Genomic DNA, 13,679 nt, shown 5'->3' with positions numbered 1-13,679 from the left:
TATCCATTTACGAAGTTCCAAAATCTAAAAGTATTTGACAATATTGAAAATCTATCTCCTTGTCGTTCTCCACTGCTAATTTAATAACTAAATTATGATAAATTATAATTATATATATATATATATATATATATATATAATAAAAATAGCAAACATACGTGAACAACGAAACAATCATATCAAACAAATTTAAGTTAATTTATCTCATATATTTATTAATGTTGTTTATTTCTTAAATTAATATGAACACTAAAAAGGTTATTTTAAAAACAATCATATCAAACAAATTTAAGTTAATTTATCTCATATATTTATTAATGTTGTTTATTTCTTAAATTAATATGAACACTAAAAAGGTTATTTTTATTTTTAAAATAAAGATTTCAGTTAAAATAATATAAAATGTTTGAAAATTTATTTTTGTTTTTGTTTTTTTTTTCTTCATTCAAAAATATAATTTAAATATAATTATCTCACCAAAAATCATATATCATTGAAATTCCAAGAGTAAAGATAAATCCCCATATTATAATACACCCTTCTACTTTAACAACTTGGTGATGGGTCATACTCATTATCATATAAGACCCCCACCCAATTAATGTTTTAAGTTTTTGTCTTTTCCTCTTTTTTTTTTTTAATTTTGGTATTTTTGTTTAAATGCAAAAATTTGTTGAATTCACAAATTCAAGTTGTTACCATATTTTCAACAAAAATAATCCAACTCATTCCAGTTCTTTAGGGGTTTTACAAAGTGCTATATCCATTTATATTTTTAAAAAGTGCAATTTAAACAATGAAAATTTATAATCTGGTGGTGAATTTTATTATTTAGTTTTAATAAAAACTAAAAATAAAAATGTAAAATGCATCATCATTAACATTTTATTTATTTATTTATTTTAAATTTTGATTTATCTTTGTAAACATATAAATTAACAAAAAGAATGTAATTAATATTAATGTAATTATATACATAAAATGTGTTTTAAATTAATGAATTAATTCAATTAGGTTGAATTCATTCTTTGTCAATAGAGTTTACTTTGGGTGGTTGGGTGGAATAGCTATTATCCTCCCCACTTAGGTTCAAATTTGTTGATGCTCTGGAATAGACTAACTGTTTTGCACTTTGGCCTCATAGTAGCAACCTCTCTCTTGCCTTCGGGCTAAGAGGGAGGTTGACTTTCTTCCCGAAGCGGTATCCAATGCCAAGAAACTTATGTCAATAATAATATTCAATAATAATATTAAGGTTTGTCAAATAGAAGATAGCAATGTTAACACCTAATCATACAAATTTCTACGCATATTTATGTTGGAAAATTAAGGTTCTCGTATATTATAGTTATCTTCCTTATTTGATAATTACTTGTGATGTTAGTTGGCATTTTATTACTTTATATTCCTCAAGCAATTACCCAAACTATGAAGATCACAAAGAGACAACGTAGACAAGATATAGGCTCTAAGCTAGGGAAAAAGCTATCCAAGGAGAAAACCCAAAAATAATACTTCTATTCTTATAGAATCAAATTCAAAATGAGACTTCCAAGGCCCAAAGATCGAAGCCAAAAATGCTCCCAAGCATTAAGTCAACCCCTAAACAAGATCTCCTTCAAGCTAGATGAAATATTCCAAGGACAACAAAGATCGAACCTTCTTCAAGTCTGCTCCAAATAGGTCTCAGCCTTCACTTTAGATTTTCACCTTCAGCCTGCAATTATCAGCCCTACATTTAGCCCAAAAACTCTAGATTTCACACGTGTGGATAGAATTAGATCTTCTTTCATCCTTCCTTTGTTTGCTAGGTGATTCTTCTTTGTTTCTTGCCCTTCGCACTTGTTTTTATTCTTCTTCAATTACATATCGAACTTGTTGTGAGTGAGTGCTTAAAATGAGTCAAATTTCTTCTTATGTATAGCCTTCTAGAGAGGTCGAATAGGCTTCCTTTGGGCCGACTTATCCTTGTTAGGGTTGACTTGGTCTTGGAGGATAAATTCACTTTCTTGACTCAAAAATAATTATTTTCTTTTGTTACAATGAGTCCAAATGGGACTATAATACATGACAAAAATTCTTCATTGACCTAGAAATCCCTAGAAGCATGAAGAACATGCTTTGACCTAAACTAGAGCATGAAACCCATGTTTTGATAAATAAAAAATAATTTTCTCATTTTATATATACAAAATATACAATGTCATGTTTACAAAGGTCATTATGAAGACCATAATCCCATCATGAAGTACATGGAATCTCAAATTGAAGTATTCTCATAAGAAGAGTTGGATTGATAAGCCATCTTTTAAGCATCTATATTATAACCAACATTGTCAACAAGGCCTTAACTTGACAAGCTCTACTTATATGAGAGCATAATGCTGGGAGGTTTTATGTGAGACACCACACTACCTCTAAAGGCACATACCCCATCTGGATGTTCACTAGGTATGTCCTTTTAGGACTATTCTTATCTTGGATTCCCAATCCTCAAAGAATATCAGTCCTCTTCAACTACTCTTATCTTGGATGCCCTACCTCATCCTCAAAGAGTATCGGTCTATAAGTTCACTTTTATCTTGGATTTTCTAATCCCCAAGAAGTTCATGTCTTAGATGCTTATCCAATCCTCTGGACCCCATTCTTTCTTCATGGCCTTCACTAAGACTTGCAGTTTTTAGTCTTAGTCTAGTGTATGACACATGAAGAAAATAATATATTTTCCATCATCACTCCCTCTCAATCAAGGAAGAGATATGTACCAAATTAAGTTTTCTTCTTAAGTATTCAAGCTTCTTGTTTGGTAATGCCTTTGTCGAAATATCAACTACTAGTAGTGGTACTTATTATTTATATGTTTTATCCTAGCATGAAACACTAGGTCCTATGTCAATCTTATGCAGCTCTCGTTGTCACAATGTATACATGTAGGGTTGATAGAAACTTTCTAATCGAAACAATTTCTCTACAAACTTCACTTGCAACAATGTACTCAATTTCAACACTACTCAAAGAAACGGTATCTTTCTTCTTGCTCATCCATGAGATCATGGAAGATCCCAAACTAAAGCATCCACCTGTAGTGCTTCTTCCATCTGTCTCGCTACCACCCGAATCAGAATTTGTATATCCTAAAATATGGATTGCATTACCAGCATATCTAAGGCAGTGATGCATGATTCCATGAAGATATTTTAGGATGTATTTTGTTGTTATCCAATATTGGTCATGCTTTGGCTCTATCTGAAATTGATTGAGGACATTCACTGCAAAACAAATGTCAGGTCTAGTATTCACAAGATACATCAAAGAGCCAATCAACTTTCTATAGCAAGTAGGATCCACCAGAATAGAATATGAACTCCTCAAATTCGTTAGATTAGTAATCATAGGAGTTGTCATTGGCTTGTTTTCCATCATGCCAAGTTTCTATAGTATCTTGATCAAATATTTTCCTTGAGCAGGATATATTTCACCTGGTTCTTGCCAAACTTTTAGTCCTAGATAGTAATGCATAAGCCCAAGATCCTTCATGTCAAATTTCTTTGCCAACTTCCTCTTACATTCTTGAATTCGATGTTCCACACCTGTAACAAGTAGATCATCCACATATAAAAGTATGATCATTGGTTCATCTTTGACCACTTCGATGTAGAGGTTTGGATCCACATAACTCTTGACAAGTCCAAGTCTCAATAGGTATGCATCCATCTTGGAATAACATGCTCTAGGTGCTTGCTTCAAGCCATATAGATCCTTCTTCAATCTACAGATGTGTGTCTCCCTCTTATGGACTTCAAATCCTTGAGGTTGCTCAATCGCACAGATCATGATTTCTACTATGGCAGCAGACCTACCATATTTATTGTCTGCTATTATTGGAGGATCGCACTACCTTCCTACCACGGATTGGTATGCGGACCGGGCTATAAATATTACCTACCCCCTATCTCCTGACTTATCATGGCCTACTTGGACCCCTTTGCATCTTACACGTAGGTCCATGAAGCATATATCAGAGCCACGATGGAGGTTGAATGGTCTCACTCCATGGACGAGTGGATGGTATTGGTAGTGGGCCATCCAAGAGGGACACAAAGAATGTGATCGGCTTGACTGGAATTCTTCCATGTGGCGCACATGCAATACCTCGATCACCTGATGCTCAATGTGGTATTCCCAGAGGCTCGAGACACAAGCAGAGTAGATGAGCAGTTGATATCACCACCCTGACGCCATTTCTAAGTTTTGGTCACGATGTTCTGATTGACCATGTTAATAGTTTACAGAAACGGGCTCTAGTTGGTAGATGGCACTTTGTTGAACTTAAGGAGGATGAGATGTGTTGCTGGGTAGAAACTAAGTGGAAATATCTTTTGGGATACATGCCCACAGTGGTCAGACTAATGAATGCTTGGTATAGATTTCATTTCCTGTGTCAAGAAGATTTGGAAAAGATCAGGGGTTTACCATGGATTCAGGGTCGAGGTTTTTTGGCTTTACACCCATGGTATATTGGCTTCAACCTGCTGAAGGAAACGCCCAAGAACAAACTCGTCTGGGTTAAGCTTCATGGACTACCGATTGAATTCTGGACGAGGCAAGTCTTTATTGATATTGGAAATGTTATTGGTAAATTCGTCTATGTTGATCCTTAGTGTCTGGGACGAGGGATAAGAGAATAGCTTGGATTCTGATCGAGAAAGAGTATATGGGGGGTTTCCCGGACCACATTGAATTGAACTGGGATAATACGCATTTACTACAGAGATTGGATTTTTGGGGCATTCCTTTCAGATGCCTTATTTTTCATCGTGCAGATTGGGGGGACATAGACACTCACACGGGAAGGCGCTTCATGGGTCGATGGGTATTGTGGTGGGACATGATGATTTGGTCGGCTGCGAAAAGGAAAATGGTTTGGAAGCGGGTGTGAAGAATAATACTACAGGTATTCCTCCTTGTCATTTCACTTACCTTTCTTCTGATAATAATCATGACAATCTGATTATTAATTCCCTTGTTGAGGTTCCATCTTCCCCATGGACGTCTAATGAGGTTGTTTCTCCAATTGTCGGTGATATGACCCTCACATCCTCTGATATGGGCAATCTTCCTCCATGCAGTGACCCTCTCCATTCTGGGTTGACCCTGTTCCCGACACTGGCACAATTTGATGCTAATACTCATGTTCATATTACCTATCATCCTCCCCCCCCCCCCCACCACTACATCCCCATGCATCTCCTGCTATGGGTGCTCCCTCACAATCACCAAATTCACCTGTCTCCTCTCCTAGAAACTCTGTTGACAATGATATTGACTACTTTCTCCATAAAAAGACGTTGGATCTTCATAACCTTACTATTCACAAACCTCATCCATCTTTGTTGCCTCGAATTAGTCCCACCTCAGCTGGTAATATCACGGTCCACTGAACACACGGTTGAGATAGTAGACACTTCCGAGGTAGACCTAGAACTCTCCCTTTCTCCCCTTCCGACTCCCATTCACTTATTGACATTCCGATTGCGTCTTCTTCCAAACCGAGGGCACTTAGAGAAAATGAGCCCTTTCTGGGGGCGTCATGAATCTTGTCCTATCTCTGAATATTCATGGATTGGGGGCCGCACACAAATTTCTTGCCCTCAAAGAGCTCTTCTTTTCGTTAAATCCTTATATTATTCTTCTTCAAGAATCTATGCATCCTGCTCAACAGGTGGTGGCATACTTTAGGAAAATGTTTCCCGAATGGCACATTGCGGCTACGGACTCCAGTGGCCTATCCAGGGGTTTAGCTACACTATGGAACTTGAGATGGGTGAATTTTAAGGCTTACTCTTGTTTTGCTAGTATTTTATTAGTAGGAAAGATTAGAGGACTCCCGGGGCATATCCACATTCTCAACATTTATGCACCATATCGAGACAAGTCCTGTTTCTGGGATAAATTAGTGGATACGGGAATTTTTGGCCTGGACTCTCTCTTGATGGCAGGGGATCTCAACTTCACTATTGGGCTGGATGAAATTTGGGGGTGGACTTGTAGGCTGGATCCTATAGCAAATCAACTAAAAGATATCATCAGTGACTATAATCTTGTGGATATCCTCCCTCCCAAACTGGCACCTACCAGGGATAATGGCAGGTCGGGTGACCAACATATTGCAAAGTTTGGATAGATTTCTATTACATGAGAATTTAATTGACAGGTTGGGTTTGATTCACTCGAGGATCATCAATTCTTTTATATCTGACCACTGACCCATTTACTTAAAATGGAATAGGGATGACCTCAGAATGGGCGTGCCATTTAAATTCAATCGGGTGTGGCTGGAGGACCCAGAATTTAACTCACTTGTCAGGGATTTTTGGTCACAATATTTGGCCAAGGAGGCATCTCCCATGGGGGCGATCATTGAGAAGCTTCATGTTCTAAAATCGGTGGTGAAAAGATGGGAGAGGAAGAAGAAAAAATTAATGCACAAAGACCTCAAGGATATCTCGGACGAATTGGACAAACTGGGTTTACAATTGCAAAAGGGGAACCCAACTCGGGACCTGTTGTCTTCCATCAGGATGCTGGAAGAAAAAAAAAAAAAATTGTTGCACATCCAAGAGGTCACGTGGCGCTTAAAAAGCAGGGCACTATGGATTCAGGAGGGGGATAGGAACACAAAATATTTTCACCGATATGCAAGCCACAAAAGGAAGATTAACACCATTTGGGAAATGAAGGACTCAAGCGGAAACCTGGTTCAGACTCTCCCGGACATTCAACGGGAGGCGGTCTCATTCTTTAAAAATGAATACAGGCGCAAGGAGGTGGATTGCATAGAGGATCAGATCTGGGGGGGGAGTTATATCTTACTATGTTTGATGAGGCCTCAAATGATGCACTATACAAGTGTGTCACTAAGGAGGAAATACAAGGTGTAGAAATTTTGAATAATATGACACTTATTCACAGAGATTATTCCGATTGTACACTATTGCGGAATACATGCATAATACATAACCTCCTCTACGTTGATCATCAATTTAGCAGCATCAAAAACAATGAAACATCAATCGCATGCACGCATTAACACAATATGTAACATGGGGAAAGCTTATAGCTGAAAACCCCACACTATCTGTATATTAATGATTGAGAACATGTAACATTACATAGTACAATACTCCTCACAAGTACTCAGTACTATCTCCACCTGTTACACACAATCCTGCAAGAGAATGAATTGAATCCAAACTCGTTCCAAGTTCTATTTACCTTGGGAAAATCACTCACACTGGAAATCACGTGAGCACAGGCTATATCACTGGGCATATGCAATTCTCATGGGCATACTCAATCCTTTGATTGTGCAAAATCTCATGCACAACTATAGTCACAATTGATAGCAATCTCAACCTCTAACACCTGTCTCCACTAAACTGTACATGCACTGAGTTAACTGATGTATTCTTCAGTTGCATTATGAGTTAATAATTAGTGAATTAATTAATAACTAATTCACACAACTCATCACTTAGTCTATTGGCCAGTTAGACTAAATACAACTAGTTCAACTAAGTCAAACTGAACACAACTCCATTAACTGCTCATCCAACTCCACAGAACTCAACCACATGAGTTCTAACTGATGTCCTGCATGCAATAGCTCAACTGACCCACAAAGAAAGCGTATTTCCTTCTGACAGCTGCATGTGCCACATCTGTAGCTCAAACTGAAGTGCTCCAAGAGGATAAGATAAAGTTTATAGTCTAAATATTATTATGAGACAACAATATTTGACTTTTCTATTTTTGACTAGCAGTCTAAAAATAGACTCTAATCGCTCCTGCTGTGATCCAAAAATAGAAGTCCATCTATTTTTCCCAACATGACCAATCATCCATAAACAACATCCTGCAACTCATAGACATGATCCATATGTCTAAAAATAGACTTTGCGCCAAAACTTGCCTGCGGGACCACTTAGTGAAGGCGACTCCTTTCCACTAAGCTCCATCATCTTGTTGCATTCTCAACAAGCATTTCTTGTTGCACACTTTTCAACACAAGGGGTACTTAAATCATTTAAAAGGGACAAATCTCTGGGCCCAGATGGGTGGACTATGGATCTATTTATACAATTCTACGATGTAATGTATGGTGATTTTTTGGCGATGGTCGAGGAATCTTGATTGCATGGATTCATACACCCCCACATCAATTCCATCTATATCTCTCTCATCCCCAAGCAACGACTTATTGGGTCTTTTATATCATTGTGAAATATGATATATAAGTTAATTTCCAAGATCATTTCTCTTTAGGTCAAGCATATTTTGTCAAAGTATATATCACCCAAGCAATTTGGTTTTCTGTAGGATAGGCAAATACATGATGCAGTTGCTACCGCACAAGAGTGCCTCCACTCCATCCATTCCAAAAAATTAAATGCGGCAGTCATGAAGGTTGACTTGAAGAAGGCTTATGACTATCTCGACTTGGGCTACCTGCGGATGGTCTTGCATAAAATTGGGCTCCATCCCAGGAACACAGAATGGATCATGTCCTGTGTTTCCAATGTAAGATTCGTTGTTATCATAAATGGTTATCCCACTCGGTATTTTGGGGTGGGCCGAGGTTTGAGACAAGGATGTTCTCTATCTCCTTTGTTATTTATCTTGGCCATGGATGGTCTCAGTCTGCACATTAAACAAACTGCTGGGATGGGAGAATTTCTGGCCCTCAATCTGGGGAGGGGCATTAAGATCTCACACAGTTTTTTCGTGGATGATGTTCTAATCATGGGCATGATTACAAGGTTCGCATGGCTCGTGCTTTACCATATATTCTTCAAGTTTGGGAATGCTACGGGACTTCATATGAACCAACATAAATCTATTTTTATTTATGGCCAGGGTGACGAGGAGGACATTGTATACATTAAATCCTTATTTGGAGTGGAATAAAAAAGAATTGAGGAGGGAATGAAATATCTGGGTTTTCATATCAAACCCAACAATTACAGGGTTAATGATTGGATGTGGTTGGTGGATCATTTCTACAGCAAGATCACGGGGTGGGAGCATAGATGTCTATCTTTGGGTGGCCGCATCACTCTCACACAGTCTATCATCACCCAGTTGGTGGTTTACTGGGCACATCTCTATTGTCTGCCGAGCACTATCATCATGAAGCTAAACAGAATCATGACCAACTTCATATGGTCTGGATCGGGGGCTAGGAAAAAATATCATTTAACTAGACTGGATTCTATCACTTTTCCTAAATGCATGGGGGGATGGGGCATTCTATATTTGCAGTGTTTTGGATGGGCTATGCTGATCAAAACATTATGGCATGACATTTTCAGAAATGGTATCTGGGTGGACATTATTAGAACAAAATATCTCTAGGGCAAAAAAAATTCATACTGGATGTGCAAGGATCTAGTTGGTGTTCAAATGGGATCGTCCATTTGGCTCAGCCTGAACAAAATCAAACACGGTTCCTATGGGGGACATGCTGGTCTTTTGGACTTGGCAATGAGATTCTCATTGGTTCGGATCGCATATTGGGAGTGAGACTAGAATATCATATTTCAGACAGGCTCATTCATTGTATAAATAACTTGGATTACCTTTTTTGGATCCAGGCCATTAAAACTTGGAATGGGAATATCTCAATCTAGAAGGAGGTAGGGGAGATGGGCCTTAGGGGTATTGAAGCATTGAAATGGGAACAAATCAGAAGAGACATGCGCATGCCCAATATATCTTTGATTATTAGATTTATTTTGTTATTATTTACAAAGCGTATATGTAATGGATTTCCCACTCTTTCTCTCCACACAAACTATCAAATTATCATTAATAACAATTGCTACCAGGGGAATATACACCCCATCAAATTAATAACAATTATTCCCTAGCGACTAAAGATATGTGAATTTGTTAGATGATAATTCACACTTTCAAGCTAATTATATAGGAATTAGTAGTTGAAACTTATGGGTTATAATAATTGATACATTAATATATTGGAATAAGACATTCTAATATTATAAGAGTGATTGTGTTAAAATTGGGATGAAATCAATTTATTTATATTCTTGAAATATAGTATGGATTTGAGTTAATTTTTACATATGAATTAAATGTATATAATGAGTACAAAAGTTATGATACACAACATATACATGACTATTATTATATATATGATTACATATAACTTGATTTATCTAGTTAAAAAAAGGATAGTAAGTATGTGTTGTTAAGTTAATTAGGGTGTTGCATGTTTAGGTCATTTGTGAAATTGCTATGTGTATTACAAAATCAACTTGGCACATTTGCTTGAAGGAACATAGACGTGGTCCAAGTAACACAAGTCCACATCCTGGAGGTAGAAGTATAGAAATTGTTTTCATGTGATCAAGATCTGGTATATGGCAGAAAAGTCGGAGTAATTGTTGTATTATTGTCGCGACTTGGAGGTCTCATGCCCACGAGAGTTAAGAATTGTTGTTAGAGCCATAATCAGGGGTTGAGTGAGGTAGTTTACAATATGATTGGAGCTACCCTTCTTGTATTTGATGTTGAAGTGGAATTGTTGTAGGTATGTGGACCACTTCTAATGGTGATCATTCAATAATTTTCCTTGTGTTTGCATTAATCATGGAGGCCTATGATTAGTGTGGATGATCGTCTCCTTTTACATAATATAGTGCTTCGATTGTCAAAATTCTTGCACAATGGAATACATATCCTTTTCGTAGGTGGGGTATATCTAGACAATATTAGAGAGTGTTTCACTGCGATTAGCCACCAGATGTCCTTGTTGAGTGAGGAGTGCACCAATAGCATAGTCAGAGGCATCTGTCTCAATATGGAAAATGGTTGTTACAAGTCTAGTAAGGTGAGCATTGGTGCAAAGAAAAAGGTGTTGTTTTAGATCCATGTATGCTTTTTGTTATGTTTTAGATCAGGAAAACTTTTCTTTAGCTCCACCCATAGTGACTCACCTGACTTAAGGGCTAAGTTTTCTGAGGGAACTCCAACACGAACCTTCAGTATAATTTAATAAAGCCGAAGAAGTTATGGAGCTTTGTTGGAGTCATCGGGGCTCACTAATCCTAAATGAAATAGATCTTGGTTGGGTCTATATGCACCCCAAGTTCATCCACGATGTATCCAAATATTGAAATCTCTACATGCCAAATGATCATTTATGCCGATTTCCATCAAACTTGTGTTATCGTAGGGTGCTCAAGACCTATTGAATGTGCTACAAATGTTCTTCCCAAATTATGTCAAAGATGAGCATGCCATCCCAATATACAACCCCAAAATATTTTATGAATGGCCACAATATATCATCCATCATCCTCATGAACTTTGCTGAAGCATTAATCAAGCTAAAGGGCATGATCAACCACTCAATAAAGCCTTCTTTATATTTAAAGGTTGTCTTCAATACATCGGTTTGTTCAATTGGAATCTAGTGGTATCCTGACTTTAGATAAATCGTGCTAAACAATTTGGCACCCTTAAGCCAATCATTCCCTAACCTAGGGGTAGGGAAATTTTTAGGGGGGATTTTCAACAACTAGATATTTTTTGGACTTTTGTTGAAAAAAATATTCATCCATTTAGTTAAAAATTCATTTATTTTTTATATACATATGATTAAATTGATAATATTTTCCAAAAAATTACCAGTTTTAATAGTAAATTATATATTTTTTATTGAATATTTGCTCACATTCTATACGTATGATTTTTTCAAACTATAATAGTTTCCTAGAATACTATACATAGGCATGATATTTGAATCCTTAAAAAATATATTGTCTAAGGCATCAGGTATTTGTTCTTTATAGTGATTTTCTTCAAGGATCTATCATCAATACAAACTTTCCATCTCCCATCCTTTTTTGCACCAACACAATTGGATTTCCGCGAGGTGAACACCTTGGTCAACTGTGGCCCTTTTGGATGAGCTCATGAATTTGAAATTTTATTTCCTCATTCTCCAAGAGAGAGCATCTATATATTTAGGCCATTAGATAAAGGAGCACTAGTTATTAAGTCAATTGAATGTTTGACCTAGTCCTGCAAAATCAACTCCATGGGTGTAGTGAAGATATCTATGTTTGTATGTACAATATTGTCTACCTAATTTTGTTGTGTAAAGTGGCTCCATGATGAGGCTATGGTGGTTGCATTGGCCTTACTTTCACCTTATGACCAAAACATCAAGAGGAAAAAAAAATAGTATGAGAGATTAACTTTCATCATTGTTTTGTTGAGATCAATGAAATTGTAGTAGTTGGAACTACCTCTAGTACCCTGTAGAGCTGACCTCCTAGAGTAGCAATGACACTATGGGGATGAGACTCATAAACATGACATTTCCACATACAAGTTTGTCCTAAAATAACATCACAAACTTTCACTTAAGGGCCAAGTTATATGAGAGAACCACAACACGAACCTTCGATAGAAGTTAACAAGGCCGAAGAAGTTATGCACCTTTATTAAAGTCATCATTGATCACTAATCCCAAATGACTTAGATATTGGTTGGATCCATATGTGCCCCATGTTCATCCACAATGTATCCTATTGAAATATCTACATGTCAAATCATCATTTCTGTTGATTTCCATAAAACCTATGTTGTTTTGGGGTGCTCAGCTCCTACAGAATTTGCTACAAATGTTCTTTCAGGATTCTATTGAGGATGAGGATGTCATCCAAATACACAACCACAAAATATTTTGTGGATGGACACAATATATCATCCATCATCGTCATGAATTTTGTTGGAGCATTAATTAAGCTAAAAGGCATGACCAACCACTCAATAAGGCCTTCTTTAGCTTTAAAGGTTGTCTTCAATACAAGAGTTTGCTCAATTGGAACTTAGTGGTAGTCTAACTTCAATTCAATATTACTAAAAAATTTGGCACCCTTAAGCCAATTAAGAACATCATTACTCTAGGGGTAGGGAGTTTTTTAGGGGGAAATTTTCACCAATTGGCTATTTTTTGGACATTTTTTGAAAATATATATATATATATATATATATTCACCCATTTGGTTAAAAAAACATTTATTTTTTAGACATATATGACTAATTGATAATATTTTCCAAAAAAAATACAAATTTTAAACGGAATTATATATATTTTTATTGAATATTCGCTTACATTCTATATGTATGATTTTTTCAAACTTGAGTAGTTTCCTAGAAGTATACATAGGCATACTATTTGAATCCTTAAGAAATATCTTGTTCGGGGCATCAGGTATTTGTTCTTGATAGTGATTTTCTTCAAGGATCTATAATCAATACAGACTCTCCATCTCCCATCCTTTTTTGCACCAACACAATTGGATTTCCACAAGGTGAGGGACTTGGTCAACTGTGTCCCTTTTGGATGAGCTCATGAATCTGACATTTTATTTCATCATTCTCTAAGAGAGAGCATATACATATTTAGGTCATTATATAAAGGAGCACCAATTATTACGTCAATTGAGTGTTTGACCTAGTCATGCAGAGGCATCTCCATAGGTGGAGTGAAGATATCTATGTATGCATGTAAAATCTTATCCACCTAATTTGGTTGTGTAAAGAGGCCCCATGTTGAGGCTATGGTGGTTGCATTGATCATCCTT

The sequence above is a fragment of the Pinus tabuliformis genome, chromosome 5_2 (assembly GCF_031772625.1).
Source record: "Pinus tabuliformis cultivar Carrire ecotype Pingquan chromosome 5_2, CPIR1, whole genome shotgun sequence".
NCBI classification, from domain to species: Eukaryota; Viridiplantae; Streptophyta; class Pinopsida; order Pinales; family Pinaceae; genus Pinus; species Pinus tabuliformis.
This window is presented reverse-complemented; position numbering follows the sequence as displayed.